Genomic DNA, 25,683 nt, shown 5'->3' with positions numbered 1-25,683 from the left:
GACTCTCACCAAAGTGGGTATAGAGGGAACATATCTCAACAAAAGCCATGTATGAGAAACCCACAGCCAACATGATACTCAATGGTGAAAAGCTGAAAGCCTTCCTGCTAAATTCAGGAACATGACAAGGATGCCCACTCTCACCACTTCTATTTAACATAGTATTGGAAGTTCTGGCCACAGCAATCAGACAAGAAAAAAAAAAAAGGTATCCAAATTGGAAGGGAAGAGGTAAAACTGTCATTATTTGCAGATGACATGGTCCTCTATATAGAGAACCCTAAAGACTCCACACAAAAACTATTAGAACTAACAAATGAATTCAGCAAGGTAGCAGGATACAAGATTAATACACAGAAATCTGTTGTATTTTACACTAACAATGAAATATCAGAAAGAGAAAGTAAAAAAAAAAAAAAAACTGTTTAAAATTGGGTTAAAAACAAACAAACCTAGGAATAAACTCAACCAAGGAGGTGAAAGACCTATATGTTGAAAACTTTAAAACTTTGATAAAGAAAATTGAAGATGATTCAAGAAATGGAAAGATATCACATGCTCTTGAATTGGAAGAATTAATATTGTTAAAATGGCTATACTACCCAAAGCAATCTACAGATTTAATGTGATCACTATTGAAATAACCATGACATTTTTCTCAGAACTAGAACAAATAATCGTAAAATTTATATGGAACCACAAAAGGCCCAGAATTACCAAAGCAATCCTGAGGAAAAAGAACAAAGCTGGAGGTATAACCCTCCCAGACATCAGACAATACTACAAAGCTATAGTAATCAAAACAGTGTGGTATTGGCACAAATCAGACATATAGATGGATGGAATGGAATAGAAAGCCCAGAAGTAAATTTACTTACCTATGGTCAATTAATCTATGACAAAGGAGGCAAGAATACACAATGGAGAAAAGACAGTCTCTTCAGCAAGTGTTGGGAAAGCTGGACAGCTATATGTAAATCAATGAAATTAGAACACACCCTCACATCATATACAAAAATAAACTTGAAATAGTTCAAAGACCTAAATATAAGACATGACACCATAAAACTGCTAGAAGAGAACATAGGCAAAACATTCTCTGACATAAGTCGTGGCAATATTTTCTTAGCTCAGTTTCCCAAGGCAAAAGCATTAAAAGCAAAAATTTAAAAATGGGACTTAATCAAACTTAAAAGCTTTTGCACAGCAAAGGAAACCATCAACAAAACTAAAAGACAACCTATGAAATGGGAGAAAATATTTGCAAATGATGCTACCAACAAGGGGTTAATATCCAGAATATACAAACAGTTCACACAACTCAATATCACAAAAACAAACAATCCAATCAAAAGATGGGAAGAAGACCTAAACAGACATTTCTCCAAAGAAAACATACAGATGGCCAACAGGCATATGAAAAGATGCTCAACATCGCTAATTATTAGAGAAATGCAAATCAAAACTACAATGAGGTATCACCTCACACTGGTCATTAAAAAGTCTACAATAATAAATGCTGCAGAGGATATGGAGAAACGGGAACCTTCCTACACTGTTGGTGGGAATGTAAATTGATGCAACCGCTATGGATAACTGTGTGGAGGTTTCTTAGAATACTAAAAACAGAGTTACGATATGATCCAGCAATCCCATTCCTGAGCATATACCCAGAAAAGATGAAAACTCTAATTTGGAAAGACACATGCACACCAATATTCATAGCAGCACTATTTACAATAATCAAGACATGGAAACAACCCAAGTGCCCATCAACAGACAATTGGTTTAAGAAGATGTGATATATATACATATATATATATATATATATATATATATATATATATATGTATATATATATGTATGTATGTGTGTGTATACACACACATACACACAATGGACTATTAGTCATAAAAAAGAATGAAATATTGCCATTTGCAGCAACGTGAATGGACCTTGAGAATATTATACTAAGTGAAGTTAGGCAGAGAAAGACAAATATTATATGATATCACTTATACATGGAATCCAAAAAAATAATACAAATGAATCTATATACAAAACAGAAACAGATTGCAGACATAGAAAACAAACTTATGGTCACCAAAGGGAAAAGAAGGTGGGGAGGGATAAATTAGGGTATGGGATTAACAGATACAAACTGCTATATATAAAGTAGATAAGCAACAAGGATTTATGTATAACACAGAGGACTATATTCCATATCCTGTAATAACCTATAATGGAAAACAATCTGAAAAAAATGTATATATATAACTGAATCACTTTGCTGTACACCTGAAACTAACACAGTATTGTAAGTCAACTATACTTCAATTAAAAAAAAAAAGGCTCTGGCCTGGAAGTGGGGTTTTTTTTTGGTCATGTTTCTATTTAATTTAATGAATTTATTTATTTGGCCATGCTGGGCAGCTTGTGGGATCTTATTTCCCCGACCAGGGATTGAACCTGCACCCTCAGCAGTGAAAGAGCAGAGTCCTAAACACTGGAAAGTGTTTTGAGCCCTGGGAGAAAGGTGCTCAGAATTCATGTGTTAAAATAGAGGACCACATCCATCAAATTCAAGGCTTTCCGAACACAGCTTTTCAACAGGAGGATAGCGGGTCTAGAGAAGGGAACTGAACAGGTACCCTGAAACTCCGGGAAGCTGGGGGAGAGGCAGGGTATTTCTCTCCGGCAAAGTGGCTTTATTTTTTGGAAGATGGCTGGCAATGCCCGTGAACTTTCATGAAGGGGTAGGACTGTGAGAAAACAACCACTAGGTCACAGCCAACATGTATTCAACTTCCTTAGAGCCTGAGGAGTTGAAAGGTTCAGAAAAATGCACACACGCATGTGCTTGTTCTTTATAGAAACCGGCAGGAGGAGGGGGAAGGGGATGAAAGATGAGGACTGGGAATGGCTGGAGGGAGATGGGACTGGAATGCATCTTTTTCTTACTAACTCTGTTACTTGATGACCATGTAAAGCCAGGGTAAGGAGTCTTGGTATTACGGTATTTGAGGACCTGAAATGGCTTTGCAAAAAGGCATTCAGCGCCAGTGAAGTGATACCCCTTATGTGATAATTATGTATATTTTTCTTGCATGAATGGGGCCTATTTCTTCAAGACACTCTGACCACTTGTCTCCCAGTACTCCTAGCAGCAGATATCCAGACCATAGAAGGGCAAAATAACCAACAAAAGCATGTGTGTTTTTCCAGAGCTAAAATCTTGCAAGCCAAGATAGAAATTCTTACAGTTACATCATTCTCAAAACTAAACCCCTTTAAGAAATATTCTCTTAATGGACTTGAGGACACGGTGGGGCAGGGGGAGGGTAAGCTGGGACGAAGTGAGAGAGTGGCATGGACATATATACACTACCAAATGTAAAATAGATAGCTAGTGGGAAGCAGCTGCATGGCACACGGAGATCAGCTCGGTGCTGTGTGACCACCTAGAGGGGTGGGATAGGGAGGGAGGGAGGGAGATGCAAGAGGGAGGAGATATGGGGATATATGTATATGTATAGCTGATTCACTTTGTTATAAAGCAGAAACTAACACACCATTGTAAAGCAATTATACTCCAATAAAGGTGTTAAAAAACAAAAACAAAAACATTCTCTTGTTCTCTGTGGAGTTTTAGATTACGCTGGGGAGATACGTGATTTCATTTCAACCAATGCCGTGCTTACTGCTTGCCAGGCACAGTACTGGCTCTGGGAGACCCAGAGATGAAAGGTTTACCTGGTGTGAGCACAGGTTAAGAATTAACCTTGAACTCAAGGTCACAGGACCCTGGCTCCTTGAACCTGCACCATCCAACAGAAATATGAGCTGCAAATGGGAGCCACATATGTAATTAAAAATTTTCTAGTAGCCACATTAAAAAAATAGGTAAATTTAATGTATTTATTTTAATTAATCCAATATATCACAGTATTATCGTTTCAATACATAATCAATTAAAAATTACTAATGGGACAGTTCACTTTTTTTTTTGGTACTAAATTTTCTAAATCCAATGTGTATTTTATTCTTTCAGCACATCTCAATCCGGAATATCCACGTTTCAGGCACTCAGTGGCCACATGTGGTTAGTGGCTACTTTACAGGCAATCCTTTATCAAGAAATCCTGGGTGGAGAGAATTTATTTATTCAGAAAAGGCTCTCGTGACTCTATTGTCACGCGACATTCTGGAATTCAGGGAAAAAACGGAGAAATGAAACCGGTTGCAAAACTTGGCTTCCCAAACAGCCCGAGACTATTTTTATGAATCGCTCCCCCTTCCTCTCGAAGGGGGCAGGACCTTGGAGCCAGGCTGGGCTCCGAAGCCAGGGCTGCCACGTGTCATCACAGCGCGGGCCTCAGTCCAGGCCACGCTGGCCATTCTCTGAGCCCCGGGAATAATGTCGGAACGTGCACTCGCCGGCCGGGAACAGGAGAGTGGGAGCCTGGCCACAGCGCCGCCCGCCGGCCGCGCGGCGTAACTGCAAGCGCAGCACCTACTCCGCGCGCCCCGCCCGCCCCGCGCGCCCCGCGCGCCCCGCCCGAGGTCGAGTTCCCAACGCGGGCCGCCCCTCTGCCTTTTGTAACTCAGTGCTGGGAGTCTGCAGGGCGTTGAAAACGAGCCGGTGGAGCCTCGCGCCTCCCTTTTACCGGTGCTTGGGCCTCAGGTCCGGGTAGCGCTGGGTCGCAGAGGACCGCTTTTCTTTTCTTTTTCCTGCTCTTTGTTGCATTCCAGGATTTTCTCTTCCGGGTCACTTCTAAAGCACAGTAAGGATGCTCATGATTTGCATTTCAGGAGTAACTTTTAACCCTGCCAGAAGTAACGTGTTCAGAAATCACTTTGCATTTTGGTGCGTGTTTACACAGAACGATTTTTAAAAAAAGCACGAGTGAACACGAGGCCCCAGCGAGGATCGAACTCGCGACCCCTGGTTTACAAGACCAGTGCTCTAACCACTGAGCTATGGAGCCTACTTGCTACCTGCCCTTCTCTAGTTCAGGGACATTGGAAGCAACATCGCTCTCTGGCAGTCTGAAACTGACCCTGTGCATCCTCTATCAGTGACAATTATAAAGACAACATAGTAAGTAGAAAAAAGCCCAGTCTCAAAATTGTATGTTTATTACAAAATACTAAATCATACCTACGATAAGTTATGCATACAGATAAGTGCTGGAAGGGAAAATGCAAAAATGAAATAATGTTCTGATGATGTTATGAATGATACCTTTACGTCTTAAAAAATTCTCCAGTCTACTGTTTCTATGACAAATTGTATCAAGTTTCGCACTTGTAGGGAAGTTATGGGGGGTGTCTTTGGTTCTTATAAATTAAATAAGTTATTGATTATGGATGAATTAATTGATTCAACACATTTATTGAGTAATTACATACTATTAGACATCAGAGTGAATCAGTAAAGCTCTGTCTCTGCTCTTTTTTTAATGATTGGGATCATGAAACGATGCCTTATTTCCTTTTGCTTAATTAACTCTTTACTGAAGGAATGAAATTATGCCCGCAGCATGATCCATCAGCGCACGAAGGAGAGGATGATGGTCACGCGCTCCCAGTGGCCTGCAGGCTTCTCTCCCTTACCTTCTTCAGGTGTCTGCTCACATTCCGTTTCTCAACAAGACACCCCCCCCCGCCCCCGCCCCTTTAAAGCTGCACTGTCCTCCTTATCCTGCCCTTTTGCCCCATGCTACTTAACTTTCTTTCCTTCTAGATAATGTGCTTATTATTATGTCTATTATTCTCTCCAGGTTAGGATGTTCCTTCTTAGAGGCCAAGGGTTTTTGTTTTATTCCCCGCTGTATTCCCAGCATCTAGAATAGTGTCTAGCACACAGTAGGTGCTCAATAAATGCTGAATGAATGACGTCTACGATGATGTTCATTTTGTGAGCCAGGAGAAATCAGGGAGACATTTTGCGAGGTGTCGTGTCATCATTTTCCTTTACTTCCACTCCCACATCCTCTCCGTACAAGTTGGAATTTTTAACACCCTTTAGTTTCCTTGGCCTATCAGATTTTCTTATTGTCCTGTTTCCCCGCCCTTTGCCCTGAGATTGACTGTCCTATTGCGAGGCTTTCCTCCTTCCTCTGCTCCAGGAGCCTCCAGGGGCTTCTCATTGTTCTCAGGATAAAGGGCAAACTCCTCGGTTAGTTTCATTTTTTGCATACAAACTTCTCCTCCCTCTCAAGCAAGCCTAGGAAACCCCTCCATTTCTCATTTTACGTGGCTTCTTCTGCCTGTAACATCTTAGCCTGATTTTAATGTCTCACATCATCTTGCCAAAAGCACCAAGAACTGGCTTATTTTCCATCGGAGGTGATTTTGAAGAGTGCATTTGTTTCTAGCCCTGGCAAAATATCAAACACGGTGGGGCTTAAACAATAGAAACGCATTGTCTTACAGTTCTGGAGGCCACAAGTCCAAATTCAAGGTGTCGGCGGAGTTCTTTCCTTCCGAGGGTTTTGAGGAAGGATCCCACCCAGGCCTCTCTCCTTGGCTTGTAGATGGCTGTCCTCTCCCGGTGTCTCTTTCCTCTATATGCGTCCATTTCTGTGTTCAAATTTCCCCTTTTTATAAGGACACCAGTTATGTTGGATTAGGATCCACCCTAGCGATCTCACTTTAACTTGATTACCTCTGTAAAGACTCTGTCTCCAAACAGGCCACATTGTGAGGTACTGGGTGTTAAGACTGCCGCATGAGAATTTTGAGGGGACACAATTTAACCTGCAACAAGTAGGTCAGGCGTTGAATCAAGGCAGCAGCAAGGCCTCCCTCCATTCCCTTGATCCCATGCTGCTTCTGGCCTGTGGGAGCTTCACCAGCGATTTTCACCTGCACCAGCCTTCCCCACAGCCCTGGTGAAGAGGATCTGCAGGCAGCCGCGGGTGGGATGTGATGGAAAAATGGACCCTCTCCTCTCAACTCAAACTTCTGAAATGTAGGATGAAGGACGGGATGAAAGATCAGTTGGGTGGGCATCCTATAAAGACTTTAATTTGCTCATAAGTAGCACGGCATTAGAGGAACATGCCTGGGAGGGTTTTATGTTTAATTTTATATCCCTTCCTCCTTCTCCTGACCCCCTCCATCGAGCCCTAGCTCAAGCCCTTTCACCACCTGTAAAATGGAGGCCATCATTTTGGCTCTATCTCAGAGCACTTTGGGGGATTCAACACGGTTGTGAACTTGACAAGTGGTCAGAGATTGTGAAGTGCCAGATACAAGCATGATAGGCATTGTTCTTCATAGGCTGAACATCTCCCCCTAGTCTATGGTTGACCCAGAGCAGAACATCTCAGGGGGAGATTCCAGCTTGAGGCACTGGGAGCAGGGAAGGCATCCAAGGTCCAATTTGGGTGAAGGGAGAGGAGGAGATGGAAACAGAAGTCCCTCAACTATGCTGTGTTTTTTTTTTTTTTTGCTGTAAGGCAGCAGTTTGCATGGCAGTTTGCTTTGCTTGCCCATCACCCACAAGCTGTCCTTTCTCTCCAGCTGTGCAGGGCTGAGTCTCCTGCATCCCGGAGGTGGGGAAGTAGGACAGAGGTCGGCTCTCCACCCACCTGGGGCAGCGGCTCTCCTGCACCATCCTCGGCATCACTGTTCCTACATCCGCTGTCCTGGGAGCAGGCCTTATTCTATCCCATCCCAAATCAGGTGAGGATGTGAGGTGTAAGGGTCAGGGGGGACTTTCAAGTTTATGTACCCTGCACTTCATTTTGAAGATGAGGAGTTCGGCCCCGGGAGGGGAAGGGGCTGACGTCCAAGATGAAAGGTAGGCTCTTTAGTGGGGACCCGAGGGTCAGGATGTGAAGAGAGGGAGGAAATTGGAGGGTCCTCCCTGGGATCTGGTCCCTCTGTACACCCACCCACAACTGATCTAGGGGTGTGGGGTGGGAATAGGACCCCTTAGCTGGGAGAACCCCAGAGTCTGGGCATGGAGAGAGGGAGGGGCAACACTAAAGAAGGGGAGGGGCAGGAAGCCGAGGACCCTATTGCTTTATAAACCCGACACAGATTCACAAGCGGAAGTGACGGCAGTTAGGGACTGTGGCCCCGTGTCTCAGGAAGCATAGAGCATACAGGGTTGTCTAGTTACAGGAGATTCCAAATGAGCAGGATAGGAATCCCTGCCATCCAGGTTTCCATTCAGTGCCAGAGAGGAGGGATGAATACCCGAGTGCATTGCAATGTTCTTGGTGTCCAGTGACGCTGGCTGCATGGCTCAGGTGTCTGAATTCTGACCCGCCGCCCCCCCCTCCCAGGTTGGTAGGAACTCAGGACACAGGAGGGGCTCAGGGGCTCAGAATCTGGGATGCTGGAGTCAGGGGCCCTGAGTCCTAGATGACCCTCTCCTCCATTTGCCCAGACCCTTGGTGGGAGGGGCTGTAGCATCCTCCAGAATGACTCAGGGCACACAGCTCTTCCCAACAACCTGGACCCACACCACTTCCGGCTGTCAAGAGTTCAGGAAAAAAAAAACAGAAGTAAAACCAATGAATCACTGAAGCAGTAAATAGTAAGAGTATTGTGCACGCACCAAAAGGATAGTTTGCAAGTGGGGAACACTCAAACCGAACCATGGAACGAGGGTCCAAGGAATATTGCTATAGAGCAGCTTATATAGTGTAGAGTCTGTGACTGTTGATTCTTCGCAGCGATTGGTTACAGTATTAGAATTGTTTACAATATTAGAATTCTCTGAAATGAAAAAGAATTGGTTTCTTGGTTACCTCGTATCAGTTTTGGGGAACAGTTTAAGTTTTGCTTTTGATTTTCAGCAGGGTAAGGAAGAAGTGATCCAGGTCACGTTAACCTTGCTTGTTTGGCAAAAGAAGCTAAATTAAGCTTTGCTTGTATAACTAAACTGGTCTTGTCTGCTCAGGGACTTTGTGAGTCTGGTCTCTGTTTGTGTTTGATTTTAACAGGCCAGACGCCTCCCACACGTGGGTGGGCAGAGTCTGACCTTCCTGGGGGCAGTTCAAGAACGAATGCCTCCCTGCCCTATACCGGATGGAAAGCACCCGCTTATTAAAATCATTGTAACAAAATTCAGCTCCTGGATGTTGGTCCCATCTCATGCAAGATAGACTTCTCTCAGACAGAATTTTAATCAGATTGCTGGCCTTTTGGATGGGATTGATGCACGGGCTTCAATTCCGAGTCTGGAGCTAGGTGTGCACCAGCCGTGCAGGGGTGTCATTGGGTCAGGGTGCACGGCCAGTTAGCGGTGGGACCGGGGTTGCTGGTGTTTAGGTTGTCCTGCGGGGGGTGGGGGTGGGGAGGAATCTGGAGGGGTGAAGACCAAAGAGGCTGGAGAAGATGCACCCCTAGCCCCACCACCTGCTGAGCTAATTTACTAGCTCAGACGAGGTCTCGTTTGGTTGGCGCCGCTGATCCTGGCATCTGTTCATGAGCTGCTGAGCCAACAAAGACTGGCTCACCCCGGGAAAGTGAGGGTTGATCACTTGCAGATCAAAAGGCAGGGGGAGGGCAGGGCAGCGGGGAAGACCATGGACTTCGGGGTCTGGTAACTGAGTTTGAATCCAGTGACACCTGGTCCTGGTCACCTTTTGCTGACTGCAGAGGGCCCCAGGCTGCACCATGGACCAGCTCAGTCTTCATTGTCAGAGGGGCCTGGTGCCCAGCCCAGCTCTGCCCTTTGCTGGCTGCACCGAAGTTACCTAACTTTTGAGGATCCGTTTTTTTCACTCGTGCAGAGGGGCTAAAGTGTCCATCCTTCCCAGGGTGGTCGTGAGGATAGAACAAAATTCTGGTGTAAAGATGCCAGCCCAGGGCCAGCCTCACTTCCCCTTCAGGTACCACCACGTGGACCTGCGAGGTCTGGTTGGCTCTCTGGCCTTCCCTCTGGCTGTGGCAGAGACAGCCGGGCCCTTGCAATACCCACTCTGCCCTCTATCCCTCGAGATATCTCAGTCTCCACTGGATACTTCCCATCAGCTTTTAACATGCTGGAGTCTCTCTCACAAAAAGCATAATAAAACAAAACAAAACAAAACAAAACAAAACAAACTCTCCCTCCACTCCAGGGAGTTGTCTTCACTTGTTCTGTAACAGGGAAGAAACTTTGTATTCTGCTACAAGCTAATCACTAAAAGCATGTTGCCTATAAGCTTAAATTATACACAATGGCCCCTCTCTGGGAACCCTGCCTCCCAGGTAATGAGCATTAAGCGAAAATACCTTTGTTTAGCTCACAGGCCCAGGCCCATGTGTGAATGGCTGCAGGGACGAAGAAATGAACACATCTCCTCTGGAGTTTGGCTGGAACCAGGACTCTCCCCCCTCGTCTTTTAGTATAAAAGAAGCCTGAATTCCAACTTGAGGAGGATGGTTCTTTGGGACACTAGTCCGCCATCTTCTTGGGCTGCTGGCTTTCCAAATAAGGTCGCTATTTCTTGCCCCAACAATTTGTCTCTCGATTTATTGGCCCGTCTTGCGGCGAGCAGTACAAGCTTGGACTTGGTAACGGTTCTCTCCGTTCCTCATCTCCCACTCATTCAACTCTCCAGCTCCTTTCTACCCCAGAGCTCCCCTGAAATGACCCTCCCTGGCCTCGTCATGGATAAAACCTTGGTATCTTGGCAGCACTTGACGCCACTGGCCATTTATTCTCCTTTGATACTCTCTTTCGTGTCTGTCATGGTCCACACTCCTGACAGGCTGCTCAGCTCCCAGGAAATGGTTTCTCAGCCTTCTTTACAGACTTTCCAGGCACGTAGGGGCCAGCCTACCTGAGTCTGAATTCTGGCTCTTTTCCTGCCAGTCTGGGAGTCAGTGATGAACCAAACCGGATGTGGTCCCTGTCCCTGCAGAGCTCATGGGCCGGTGGGAAACCGCCATCATTCAGATAGTTGGTGGCATCATGGGGACCAAGGCCGAGGAACAGGAACGGTGAATGCAGACAACTCGCTTTCCTCATTTGTAAAATGGGGATAATGATGATTATGATGTTAATAACAATAACGCCTTCTCATGTGGGTACTTGGGAAGAAGAAATGAAGCAGTGCGTGTCAATACTCTATCCGGAGCCTGGTGTCTGGGGAGCGCTTACTGATGTAAATTACTTTTATTACTCATTTGTACCTGGAAGTACTGAGTGAAGCCCTCCTATCGTCTGTGGGAGTGTTGCTCACAGAAACGGAGGTGGCAGGAGGCAAAAGAAGGGATGCAGCCCCATTTCTGCAGCCAGAGCTCCTCTCGGGGACCTGCCGAGTGAGATGTTATCACTCTCCTTTGAGCTGAAATAGGAGGCAGTGAGTCATGTTCAGAAAGAGGAGATTCTCTCACCTCCCCAAAGACCACGGATTAGAATTAACCTTATTGAAGTCAGACAGGGCAAGCGCTCAGTGAGGCCAGGCGGGGGATAGTCTTTCAGTGGACGCAGCTGTCAGCTGTCTTCTGTCATGTTCCCTGCTCTTTGCAGCCTTTTGTAGAAGGAGTTTCCACCCACCACCTGCCATAGACCGTGGGGTGGGATTTCCAGACTTTGGGTTGGTAGGATGAGAGGCTGGAAATATTGAGTTCAGGGACTGGAGGGCAGTTGAGACACTGAGGGGGTCCCAGGAAATTGTTCAAGGCTTTTGGGACAGTCTTAGGAGACAGAGAAGCTAGGCACCCCCGAAACAGCTTTGTGTGTCGTGGAAGGGGGAAAAGAGGACCTCCCGTCTAAGGGGAGTTGGGTCCTAAGGTAGAAACACAGAACGTGAGGGGCTTAGTCCCATGAGTCTCAGTTCTGGCCGCACACTGAGTTACCTGGGGGCTTAGAAATGTTATTGCCGAGGCCCCAGAAATTCTGGTTTAATTGGTTTGGGGTGACTCCTAGGCATTCCTTTTAGTATGCTCCCCATACGATTTCAGTGTGCAACCAGGGTTGAAAAGCTCATTTAACCCATCCTTTTTATCTTGTAGAGGAATAAACAGAGACTTTGAGAGCTTAAATAATTGACCCCAAATAAAGGCGATACACTCAATTATTGACCACAGGGTCTGAACCCAGACCCAGGGCTTTCCCCTGGAGCAAAATCTCCTCTGCCATAACACTTTGGATTGATCTTCTTACAGAGAAGAGCTACAGTCTTTATGTCTTTAAACCTAAATCTGGATATACTATTTTAATGGTGCTAGCACACTCTAGAAGGACTGTGGACAATCAAGACTGTTCCAGAAACACCTGTGATCTGTGGTCCCAGGATCTGGAGGTGGTGATGAGCTCAGGGTTTGGAGTCACAAAAGCCTGGTTTTAAATGGTAACTCTGCCACTGCCGGCTGTGTGACCTTGGCCACATTACCTGACATCTCTGAGCTCCAGTCTCTTTATCTGTAACGTATTTCCTTAGAGAGTCAACACAAACTGGTTTCTTGGTTGTGAAGATTAAATAAGACAATGTCATAAACCCCTTAGCATGCAATTTGTGCCTTTTAAATGGTAGCAGTGGCAGTAGTAGTTGTTGTTGTTAGTATTACTGTTTTTATATTTCCGTGTACTTGCCTTCTAGAAGAGTGGTTCTCAACTAGGGGTGATTTTTCACGCCCAGGGAACATTTGGCAATGTCTAGAGATATTTTGATTGTCATAACGGGGGAGAGGCGTGCTACTGGCATCTAGTGGGTAGAGACCAGGGACGCTGCTAAACATTCATGGTGCACAGGACAGGCCACCCACCCCCCAAACAAAGAGTCATCCAACTCAATGGTGCCAAGGTCGAGAAACTCTGCTCTAGATATCTGGAAAGAATTGGGAGCTTGAAGGCCAGAACCACTGAGTGATAATGGGATGATAGACTTTGGTTCTTGCACTGGCAGGGAAGCAAAGGGGCACCGAGTTTACGGGGGCTGTAAACAGCCCCATCTCTGGGTAGTTGCCACAGAGGAAAGACTTAACACCTCTTTACATGTGAGTTCCTGCAGGTAATAATAACACTGAGATTTATACTCCTTAGGGGTTCTGTGAGGATAATCCTGCATCCAGAGCTTAGAGTCGCTGGTATGAAAGGCTAAATAAAGCCAAGACGATTGCATCAGGTCCCGCGGGAGGGCTGCCTTTCTCCACGGTTGTGCTTCGGGCACCTGGGGGTTGCATTAGTCCTCCTCTCTCATGAGCTCATCGTTTATAAATGACAGCCACCCAAGTTGGAAAGTATGACCCGGAGTTGGCAAGTAGAAAACTTACTCAGCTTTCTTGTTGGAGCCTTGTGTCTTAACTTATTTATCTTAAAAATAAGACAAATATAATACTGCTAGGCAAGCTCTATTATGCGAGAAGAGAAGAATGCGTGTAGCAATTCTCCTTGAGAGCACGAAACTTTTGTCAAGGTTAACCACCGTTATTTATCTTGGCTGCGGTTGCGCGAGTGGACACTAGGTGGCGCTACGTTCTCACGCGAGAGGACGGTGCCTTCCGTGTTAAGGTATTAATGTCAGTCTTGGAGTACATGCACCCCAGAGTGAAAAATATAGTAACAGGAAAGATTTAGTTCTTAAAATAAGTCAGCAGCCCAATGAAGCAAATACTACCATGGCAGGTACATTCTCTTGCTGGAACTGATGGAAAAGGGCATTTATTGCTTACAGGCATCTGGCTACATGTATCAAATGATAAAAATACACAATTAAATGAAACCTCCCAGCAGGCCTGGCCTCAGAAGAGAGTGAGAAGCAGCTGAGCTCAGCCATAGGCCTGGGATCTGGCACTGATGTGCCTCTGTCACGACTGTTGCATAAATGTGCAGCCGTCACGCGAAGACCCTTCTAATTGTCTGGTTAGCTCTTCCCGAATTATGAGCGGCCTGGCCCTGTACTTAGGCAGCCATGCCACTTCTTTTGACCCTCAGGTTTTTTACCACTTAGAATAGGGATCACTTTTCTGGCCCACGTTAGAAGGTAAGCAGAGTGAAGATCACAGGTGGCCATGGATGGGACTGGAAAGGAGGAAGTGCTGTTTACATGTTGTCATGGTGATGGGACCAAACTTCTCACTGGCCCCCTCTGGCCAGCAGTCACCATGCGGGCTCTCCAACCCAATTGTAAATGGATTTGGACTCACTGGCTCTGACGCAAATTCACAATCATCTTGCCACTGGTCTCCACAATCTGTAGCCACTACTGCAAAGTCCCACGTGGGTCAGGGCTTTAGAAAGGGAGGTAACAGGATTGAGAAGGTGACTGCAGACCCAACAGTCCTGCATTCCAGCTCTGCCACCAACTAGCTCTTTGACCTTGGAAATGTCATTTCACTGAAGCCTTCGTGTTCTGCTGTCATCTGTAAAATATAGATTGAATGGGCAGGATGGTTGTGAGAGGGCCTGAACTTCTCCAAAAGCATGCACATCGATCAGAACCTGAGGTGGTTTGCAAATCAGGTGGCCAGACAGCCACACGTGGCATCAGAGGAAGTGTTCAAGCCAGTAGAGGGGCCTCGAATTGAGATGGGCTGATGCCATTCCCACCAATCCAGTCCCTTTTCATTTTTGCTTGTGTCTGCCCCGACTCGGTCCCTACACATGCTTAATAAACTGTTACAATTTAGTGTCTGCTCTTCAGTTTCCTGACGTGTAATAATGTACTGACAGCTCTCATGGACGGCGCAGTAGGGGCAGTGCTAGCACTTTAGGGACATCAGCTTTCTCAGTTAATGCTCACGGCACGTGCAAGGTCAGTACATCTGAGGAAACGAAGGTGAATCACTTCGGAAAGTCCTGGGGCAGGTGGGTGGTAGAGCTGGGAGGCTAGCTCAGGTCTCTGAGGAAGCAAGTAGGCAGGAGACTCAACTGCCCCGTATGAGAAGCAGAGACTCTGCCTTTTCCCTTGGATTAGAAAGTGCCTAGAGGCTGCTCTGGAAAGAATATGCAATGAGTTCTCGTTCAATCACTGATGATAATTCGAAGGACATACAGATATACATCTACTCCTCCACGTAGGTGCAGGGCTTTATTTTTATCCCGAGTTGCACACATTCATCGTGTTATAAAGAACCATGGACTCAACTGGGTGTCCCACAGGGTGACTCTCCTAATGGCCAGTTTAAGACATCTGTCAGCATGGAAGGGGGACATGAGCTTGCTGGTCCAGGCCAGAGCGAGTGAGCCCCCATCCTCCCCCATTTGGTTTGGGACAGGCCAGTCCCCTTACTGCTGGGCTATTAAACCAGGGCTGTCTGGGCCAGTGATTCTTCGGGGCTGAACATTCACCTTCCTGCCAAAGTGACAGAGTGGTGGACAGTCTCCAGCTCCCTGCTGAGGTCAGACCTTTGAGATGCAAATGATTCTTGAAATAACTCTGATTTTGAACTTGCTAGCATCTCGCCATCTCCCAAACCTCGTTTCAGGCCCCCCGAGAGTCAAAGAGCATCTTGTCTTCCACATATTGTCAAAAGAGCTGAGCCCCACCGCCCTCCCCAGGGCCAGGATCTTTGAGCTTTGGAATGTAAAGGACATTTGTCAGCTTTGCCTGTCTCCTCCCAGGTCATTCTGTGTCGTCAGTTTCAGGTAGGGTGGCTGGGCAAGGGAACTAACATTTGTTGAGGGCACACTGTGTTTTAGGGACTCACGAGGTGCATTACATACATTTATCTCACTTACTACTCACAACCGCCCTGTCTGGTAGCACTAATTAGCCTTGATTTAGAGATGTCTTCAAGGATGACCTTGTCTCTGATTATGCAGCTTGAAAATGTTGTAATTGGATTTTAGGCTCAGATCTGAACTCTTCCTAGTGCATTGTACTATTGAAGTTTATGCCTCAATCAACATGTACTTATTTAGGTCTCTTTTCTGCAAAAAAGTGCTGCCCTAGGTAACCTAGAGAGATACAAGGAGTACAGGACATGGTTCTTGCCCTCAGGGAATTAGAGTTGCGGGAAGAAGACTTACACAGATGGAAGTTAATGAATAATATGAAGAAGTATCACAAATGCCCCGTAGGAAGAGATGACATGTTCAGTCTGAGGGAGTGACACCTGGGTGGTCAGTAGAGGTTCATGGAGAAAATGGGAAATGAGTTAGTTCTTGACATATGCATATGATTTGGGCGGGGCCAGAGATCAGATAGAATCTAATTGAAGCAGACCTGCATGGTATGTTCTGAGAGCAGGAGTTGTTTCATGATAGGGGGTTACTGGTGGGGGAGTAGGAAATTTGGGGTGGGAGCCTTAATGCCAGATTCTGGAGTTTGGACTTTGCCCTGAAGGCAACGGGGGAACTGTCAAAGTTCTCCAGATGGGGTGGGGAGTAGGCAAAGATTTGAGAAAAGTAGAACTTTCAGAAATATTAAAGAGGAAACAAAGGGTAGAAAAGAATAGAGAGAAGACAGACCAGGGAGAAAGGAGGAAGGGAGAATAGTCAGGAGGCTAGTCATTTGCCCATCATGTACCAAGTAATATGCTAAGAAACTTTATAATCTCTTATCCTCAGCCTGTCCCTCTAAGACAAATATTATTAGCCCAGGTTAATAAGGTATCCGTGTGGCATTATTGTTCAACAAATCTGTTTTCTCTTCTTCCTGGGAATACAGTTAGACCAAAATTTCCAGATCCTCTTGCAATTAGGTGTGGCCATGTATAGCGCCTCCAGGCCTGACTCATACCTACTTCTTGGGAAATTGTCTACTTTCTCTCTTCCGTTATCAGGACCAAGGTGACCATTGTATAATAAAGAATCTGTCTGATCTTTGTCCCAGGTTCCTTGGAGGGAGTGTTTGTCTTTGTTATTCATGATGGGCCCTGGGACCACAGCTGGGTTTGTGCTGATGAGGTGACTCACTATGGGCATGCTGATAGTTTCAGGTTGGCGGTTGGCCATGGGAAAGAACAACCATGAGATCAGAAGATGGAAGTTTTGAGTCATGTGATATCAGCCTGATCTCCTGACTTCTGGGAAAGGGACGGGGGTGGGGGGGTGGGGGGGTGCTGGAGGTTGAGTTCAATCATGTGACCAATGATTCAATCAATCGTGTCTGTGTAATGGAAACTCTGGATGCTGAGACTTGGGTGAGCTTCCTGGTTGGTGAACACACTGATGTGGCAGAAGGGTGACACATCCTGATTCCCTGGGGAGAAGACATGGAAGCTCCACATTTGAGACCCTCCCAGACCTTGCCTTCATTTGGCTGGTCTTGATTTGTATCCTTTGTAATAAAACTGTAATTGCAAATACAATAATTTTCTAAGTTCTGCAAGTCACAGTGAATTATCAAGCCTGAGGGGGTTGTGGAGACCTCCAAATTTGCAGCTAGTTGGGCAGAAGTGTGGGTGGCCTGAGCTAGCAGCTGGTGTCTTAAGTGGGGTCCATGCCCTAAACTTGTGTGGTCTTTGCTGAGTCTAGATAGTTGGTGTCAGAATTGCACTGCAGTGACCTTGGAAGCCGGGTGTTGAAGATGCCTGACGCTCTCTTAGCCTGGATCCTGAATGCCTATATGGACCAGAACTCCATCCAGCTCTCCAGTACCGAATGGATTTTATAAGAGCAATAATTAACTTCTTTTGGATTAACTCTTAATATTTGGGGGTTTATCTGTATAACATTTAGCATCACCTTCATTGACAAGCCATTGAGAGGCCTGAATAGCTTAGACTTTGGAAAATATACCCATGTTGGATTATTTTATCGTTGAGCTCCTAGAAAACGGCCAGGTCCTTACAGGTAGGGATGGGATTTTACTGTTCAAGAAATTGATGTTTCAACTGTCAATCATCCTGGGCAAGAGTAAGGCAGTCCTTGGGCTGGGAGAAAGAGCACCTTCCTTGTTTTTCAGGCCCAGACTCTGATTGCGCGAAGGCCTGGGGCACCTCCGATGTTGGGGATGAGCTACCCTTGACCCTGCAGGGTGACTCCCAGCTGTGGCAGTGGGGGAACAGCTTCAGCAGTGTTTGGCTTGTGCCTGCCAGGTGCACACCTCCATGCAAAGCCACAGGAGAAGCCAGGACTGATTTTACGGATCCACAGAGCTGTGCTTGTTCCCTAAAGAATCTGTGGCTGGAAAGAGGTCATTGCTACGAGCCATTGCCCCTGGTCCAGGCTGTTTCTGCTGAATGAGCAGGTCAGAAGATGAGAGGTCTGGTGGTCTTGGGATCCGTGGGTGAGTGTGGAGAGCACTGGTCACAGCAGCTGTGGCTACTGTGGGCCTTCTCTTGGTCCTGCTTTCATTCTCTGGGCTCCATCAGGGAGCCCAGGCCTCTGCCTTGAGACAGCAAATGGGCAGGAGGCAGCGGAGACCAGCATCAGGAGGGCCATGATTGCGGGAACAGGCCGCAAGGAGCTCCCCTTCTCCACAGACCATGTCCAGCGATGGGGAGAAACTTCTTGCCCTGCTCATCTGGGCAGGCAAGGGCTCCCTGTGATTGTGCTTTGAACCCTGAAGCAAACATATTTTATAGAGAAGAAGACTTGTAATAATAGAGCTGTGAGTGAGGGCGGTGAGAACAAAAACCAAGCGGTGAAAGTGATCGACAGTACGGGGTGAATAAAAGACCATGTTTGGCCATTGATTAAAGACTGAAGAATCTGGAGTGTAGATTAGAGACGAGATTAGGGCTTTAGGGAGGTGTCAACGAGACCCCTTCCTGCTCCTCTTGGAAGTACACTGTCCACAGGCGCGCCGGGTCCTAAACCCTCTCTCCCATCAAGTGCTTTGCTTCTGCAAAGACCTCTTCTCTTTTCCCCATAAATTTTCCTTCTCCACTAGATTACACCAGCATACAAATATGCGGTAATCTCCCAACATAACAAACCCCACCCTAGATTTTGTTTTCTTTTAGCTGCTGCGCCAATTCTTTGCTCCGCTGAATATCAAAGCTCTGTGGAAGACTTGCTGTTTCTAGTTCGTTTCTCACCTCTCGTCCTCTCATCCGTCTCCTTCTCCACACGCCACTGTCTCGTCTCCGTGACCTCCGTGTTGCCAGATCCAAGGGTCTATTCTGTCTTCACCTCACTGGGGCCCTGGCCTCGGTTGACCTTCCTGAAACATTTTCCTGCCTTTGCCTCTAGGCCCTCATTCCTGATTGTCCTCTTACTGCCCTAGCAGCCCCTTCTCGGTCTCCTATGCTGCCCCACCCCCCCCTCCTCATCTCTAAACATCAGTGTGTCCCGCGGTGAGATCTTCTTCTCTTCTCTCTCCAGACTCATTTATTGGAGGAGCTCATCTTGACCTAGAGCGATAAACATCCGCGTAAAATAGAGCGTCTCGCTGCAGCTGTCTCTGAAGCCTGCTGTGTTTTCTTTCATCACCATCTGGGTTGTAGTTTATATCTATTTCTTTGATTACTGTCTGAGTTCTCTCATCCCTGAGGGCGGGGGCCTGATTCTGCCCGCTGCTGCATGACCTGCCCTGTGCTTGCGGAACAAGTGGATGGACAGAGACGTGGCATCTCTGACTGGGAATGTGCTTTGGGAAGATGATGAGGAATCCAGTGTTAGAAACGTGGAGCTGGCAGGACTCCCAGATGCAGGTGTCCAGGGCGCTGCTGGAAATTCCAGCCTGGAGCCTAGAGGGGCCCGAGTTGGGGGTTGTGTCCTCATGAAGGGGAGGTGGGAGCCAAAGCATAAGTGAGCTCTTCAGGAATGAGGGATCAGAGGTCTGAGGCTGGAACTTGGGGGACAGGGGTGGGTTAGGGATGAGGCGGAAAGGGAGCCAGGAGGTGCTGTCCTGTCCTGGCAACCAAGGCAAGAGATTCCGGAAAGAGGGGCTGTTTAGTGGTTTGAAATCTTGTAGAGAAGTCCAAGAAAATGCTAACCAATCTGGCAGTGGGATTGGAGGATGCAGCTGAATGGGAGAGGGTGGCCCCCATTTCAGGAGCTTCAGGTATGGGAGGGCATGATTCAAGTTACTGTGAGCAGGGTTTGATAAGGAAAGGGAGGTGAGACCCAGGATGGCAGTTTAAGAGGGCAGCATGTGTGACAGGAAAGTCTTCTGTCCCTTAGGAGTGGGGAAGCATGGGTACATGAGTCACATATCAGGGTTTTTAGAGATTCAGGATTTACAGATGAGTAAAACCAGCAAATTGATATAACAAATTATTTATACTGACAAATAATATTTATACACCAGCACAAAGAAATCACATTTATATAACACAACAGCATAACAACTCTGTTCCCATAAACGACTGAAGTCTTATAATTGATCAAGATCTATATTACACATCGATGAGAGTCGTGAATTTGCCCAGCAGCTCAGCTCTGCCTAGAGATGTGAGAGGCTTAAGGATGGCATTGCTATCTGGATGATAGCATCACATTTTGATCTGAATCTAAAAGACTCTTCCATGACTTGGCTATTATAAATAGTGCTGCAGTGAACATCGGGGTGCATGTAGCTTTTTGAATTATTGTTTTCTCTGGATATATGCCCAGTGGTGGGATTGCTGGGTCATATGGTAGCTCTATTTTTAGTTAAGTAACCATACTGTTCTCCATAGTGCCTGTACCAAATTACATTCCACACCTTCTCCAGCATTTATTGTTTGTAGATTTTTTGATGATGGCCATTCTGACTGGTGTGAGGTGATACCTCATTGTAGTTTTGATTGGAATTTCTCTCATAATTAGTCATGTTGAGCATCTTTTCATGTGTTTTTGGCCATCTGTATGTCTTTTTTGGAGAAACGTCTATTTAGATCTTCCGCCCATTTGTTGATTGCATTGTTTTTTGGGTTTTTTTTTGATATTGAGCTGCATGAACTGTTTGTATATTTTGGAGATTAATCCCTTGTCGGTCGCTTTGTTTGCAAATATTTTCTCCCATTCTGTGGGTTGTCTTTTCATTTTGTTTATGGTTTCCTTAAGCAACCTAAATGTCCATCGACAGAGGAATGGGGAGAGAAGATGTGGTACGTATATACACTGGAATATTACTCAGCCATAAAAAAGAATGAAATAATGCCATTTGCAGTAACATGAATGGACCTAGAGATTATCATACTGAGTGAAGTAAGTCAGACAGAGAAAAACAAGTATCATATGATATCGTTTATATGTGGAATCTAAAAAAATGGTACAAATGAACTTATTTACAAAACAGAAATAGAGTCACAGATCTAGAAAACAAACTTATGGTTACCGGGGGGAAAGGGGCTGTGAGGGATAAGTTGGGAGATAGGGATTGACATTACACACTACTATATAAAAAATAGAAAACTAATAAGGACCTACTAAATAGCACATGGAACTCTACTCAATGCTCTGTAATGAGCTATATGGGAAAAGAATGTAAAAAAGAGTGGATATATGTATACATATAAATGAATCACTCTGCTGTACACCTGAAACTAACACAACACTGTAAATCAACTATAGTCCAATAAAAAATTTTTAAAAAAGACTTTCTGAGATAAGGGGCCCAGCCAGGATTTTCTCACTTGATTGGGAGTGAGGTGTTAATGTCAAATGCTCTTCCTCAGAGAAAAACTGATTCAATTAATATGGGAGGTTTGATTGGTTCATACTGGGACTTACTCATTAATCTTATGTTTGTCTCATCTATTGTAAGGAAGTTTTAAATTATTATTTGTTTATTTATTTTTGGCTGTGTTGGGTCTTCGTTTCTGTGCGAGGGCTTTCTCTAGTTGCGGCAAGCGGGGGCCACTCTTCATCGCGGTGCGCGGGCCTCTCACTATCGCGGCCTCTCTTGTTGTGGAGCACAGGCTCCAGACGCCCAGGCTCAGTAGTTGTGGCTCACGGGCCTAGTTGCTCCGTGGCATGTGGGATCTTCCCAGACCAGGGCTCGAACCCGTGTCCCCTGCATTGGCAGGCAGATTCCCAACCACTGCGCCACCAGGGAAGCCCTGTCTCATCTATTGTATACCTACTATATGCCAGGCCCATTGCAAGATATTGAGGAATGCCCAAATAAGAGTAAAAATAAGTGATCTCTGTTCTCAAGGAGACCTAACGTTATCTGAGAGATGGGTTTTATTATCTTAATGTTTATAGTTGAGGTTAAGTGAATTGCCCAAGGTTGCCCTGGGCAGAGCTGATCCTGGTAAGCAAAGGAGAAATAATTTATGGAAATTTAAAGGGGAAGATGCTGGAGGGAGGGAGAAAGATTGGGAGAAATCAAAACAAGGAGCAGGGTCCTGAGCACAGGAAAGGGCAGCCTTTGGAAGGAAGAAGGCTGGGTCTCCTAGCAATGTGGGGAAGAGGGGAGGATGGGCGTAAGTGGGAGAAATGGAGGCATTCACTCTGGTGGCCCCAGGATAATGGTAAAGTGTGCCATGAGGTGGTAGGCCTTGAGAGACTGTGCAGTTTTTAGCGAGGGCAAAGAAGGTTTGAACTATGTGCTGTGGGCATATGGGAAGGCCTCATGAAACCGAGCAGGACCCTGTGGGCCTCCTGGGCACAAAAGCCTTTCTGTGTCCCCCATTTCTTGATTACAGGACATAAGCTTCATTCAGCCTCCATGACCTTCCCTGAGTTCCAAGGGTAGGTTCAAACAATTGCTAATTAGGGAAGGGAGGGTTTTCAGAGACAAGGGAAGAACAGCCAAGAGAAACAATACTGCAGCCTTGGGGCAGGGTCCTGGTTCTCAATTAATGGATACACACAACAATATCTTTGCAGATACAGTACCCCCCACCAGGTGGGAGAAGTTAACTGTATGCTGCCTTCAAGCACTAGACCCCAGACCGGTTGGACCCAGAAGGTTGACGACGCTGACTCCCACTTACCTCACCACCAACCCATCAGAAGAGTGTCCACGAGCTGATCACGCCCTCTTTGACCCACTATATAAAACTTCTCACTACAGCCTCCAAGTTGGGACACATGGTTTTGAGGCCATTAGCCCGATGTTGCCCCTTTTGCATAGCAAATCAAAAAAAGCTATTCTTTTCTACTTCACCCAAAACTCTGTCTCCAATATCTTATTTGGTGTTGGGGTACAGAGGCCAGATTCGACTTCACTCACAGAGCTGCTGGGTTTGGGGTCTGGTTGGAATTGGGTGCCTGGATTCTCAGGGGACTTGGTGACTGCTACAGCTTCACCTCCTGGTCCTGGAGCAGAGATGGGGGAGCATTCTAAGCTGCACATGGGCACTGGGCATTTTTCTTGATTATTAGATCCTACAGTGAAGGAATTGAATCTTTCTAATTAAAAAAAGAAACAATTCTGTGTTGCTTTGTGCAATGTCTTGCACATAATAGGTACTCAGTAATTTTGATACTGAGCAGGGCCCTGTGGGGCTCCTGGGCACAAAACCTTTCTGTGTTCCCCATTTCTTTCATTACAGGAAATAGGCTTCGTTCAGCCTCCATGACCTTCCCTGAGTTCCAATGGGCAGGTTCAAGCAGTTGTTAATTAGGGAAGGGAGGGGATGCGAGACCAGGGAGAAACAAACAGTCAAGAGAAACAATAGTGCACCCTTGGGGCAGGGTCCTGGTTCCCCATCAATGGATACACACAACTATATCTTTGAGCTGTTTTGCAGATACTGAACCCCCCTCCAGGTAGGAGAAGTTAACGATTAACAATGGTATGCTGCCCACAAGCACGTAGACCGCAGACCAGTTGGAACCAGAAGGTTGATGATGCCGACTCCTACTTACCTCACCACCAACCCATCAGAAGAATGTCCACGAGCTGATCACGCCCTCTTTGAACCATTACTATAAAACTTCTCACTATCTTCTCCAAGTGGGGAACACATAGTTTTTTGAGGCAGGAGCCCGCTGTGTCCCCCCTTTGCCTGGCAAAGTAATAAAGCTATCCTTTTCTACTTCACCCAAAACTGTCTCTGAGATTCAATTCAGCACCGGTGTACAAAGAAGCTGAGATTTTGGCATCAATTTTGGGGGAGGGGAGTTGAATTGATGATCTCCTGTTTCTTTAAACAGGTTCTTGTAAGAGGCCAGAGAGCCTCTTTCTCCTGGTTGCTAGCCTAAATTCTCCTTCATTTATTCCACACTTATTTATTGACTTCATACTATATGTGAGAGATTATACTGTGGGAAACATACAGATGAATAACATACTGGTTCTGTCCTTAGGGAGCTTCAAGCTAAGGTTTGAGTTATACAGTATTAAATGCTATATGAGAGGAAAAATGAAGTGCCCTGTGAATTGAGGAGGGGGCCACACCCACTGGGATTAACCTGGAAGGCTTCATAGGGGAGGTGGTTGGGAATTCAAAGAGTTTGGATTTGGCCGTGCAGAGAAGGAAATATGGTCTAGGTGGGAAAGCTCTGAGGGCAAGTACAGAGATGATCAGGTAGTTCAATTTATTGTGCACTTAAGAAGTATCTCCTAAAAACAAATATCGTATATTGACGCATATATGTGGAACCTAGAAAAATGGTACAGATGAACCGGTTTGCAGGGCAGAAAAAGAGACGCAGATGTAGAGAACAAACGTATGGACACCAAGGGGGGAAAGCGGTGGGGGATGGTGGTGGTGGTGGGATGAACTGGGAGATTGGGATTGACATATATACACTAATATGTATAAAATAGATAACTAATAAGAACCTGCTATATAAAAATTAAATTAAAAAAATTCAAAAAAATAAAAAGAGGTATCTCTTGGATGAATGAAGGAAAGTTGAATGAACTAGGGCTAAGAGAGTCTGATGCCACTTAGGTGATCAGAAATGTGGACTGAAATCCAGATAATGATAATAACAAACTTATGACGCTTATCATGTGCCAGACACTGTTCCAACACAGTTATATACAGATAGTAACTTAATCCTCATGGTGGCCCCATGACATGCAGTCATGATAACCCAGTTTACAGGCAGGGACTTGCCCAAGGTTTCACAGCTCTTACGTGGTGACCTGGGATTTGACTCCGGACAGTCTTGTTGGATGACTGAACGCTAGACTGTGATACTGTGATTTATAATAAGAAATATATATTTGGTCTTTGTCTCCGTTTCCAGCACAGAGCTCCTAAAACCCTTGGAATTTCCTAAGTGATGAGAGTGATAAAGATGTCTTTTGTTGTATTAATGAGATGACTTTTGGTCCTCACCTAAGGATGGGGGCTGGTTGGCAATGGAGCCAACCATATGATTACAGGGCTGGAACTTTCAGTCCCACTGTAGACCTCCAGGGAGAGGAGAGGGATTGGAGGTTGAATCAATCAAGGTTGGCCAATGATTTAATCAATCATGACTTTGTAAAGAAGCCTCCATAGAAAACTCAAAAAGAGAGAGTTAGGAGAGCTTCCTGGTTGATGAAGACATGGAGATTTGGGGAGAGTGGTGAGCCTGGAGAGGGCATGGAAGCTTTATGCCCCTTCCCCATACCTTGCCTTACGCATCTCTTTCATCTGGCTGTTCCTGAGTTATAACCTTTTTTTAATAAACCGGAGATCTAGTAAGTACAATGTTTCTCTGAGTTCTGTGAGCTGCTCTAGCAAATTAATCAAAACTGAGGAGGGGGTTGTGGGAATCTCTGATTCATAGCCAGTTGGTCAGAAGCACAGGTAACAACCGGGGCTTTTGACTGGCATCTGAAGTGGGGTGAGGAGGGCAGTCTTGTAGGACCGAGCCCTTAACATGTGGGATCTGATGCTATCTCTGTGTAAATAGTGTCAAGACTGAGTTGAATTGTAGGACACCCAGCTGGTACCTGAGAATTGCTTGGTGGTGTTGGGTTCCAAGTCCCATTGGAATTGAGGTGCTCAGAACATTTTACA

The 25,683-nt window shown here is 45.8% G+C and overlaps 1 long non-coding RNA gene across 1 annotated transcript in view; it reads left to right on the top strand.

The window, feature by feature from the left end:
- The first annotated feature begins 5,107 nt into the window (after positions 1-5,107).
- LOC309606864 overlaps positions 5,108-25,683 on the top strand; it is a 46,910-nt gene continuing 26,334 nt past the window's right edge. The window contains exons 1-2 of the long non-coding RNA XR_014232089.1: positions 5,108-7,692; positions 23,473-25,683. The exon at positions 23,473-25,683 is cut by the window's right edge and continues 26,334 nt beyond it. This is a non-coding gene — a long non-coding RNA (uncharacterized lncRNA). The remainder of the gene's footprint in view (positions 7,693-23,472) is intronic.

This window comes from Balaenoptera borealis (assembly GCF_965194805.1).
Source record: "Balaenoptera borealis genome assembly, chromosome: 1".
Lineage (NCBI taxonomy): Eukaryota > Metazoa > Chordata > Mammalia > Artiodactyla > Balaenopteridae > Balaenoptera > Balaenoptera borealis.
The sequence above is the reverse complement of the archived record's forward strand: the minus strand, read 5'-3'. Positions and strand labels throughout refer to the sequence as shown.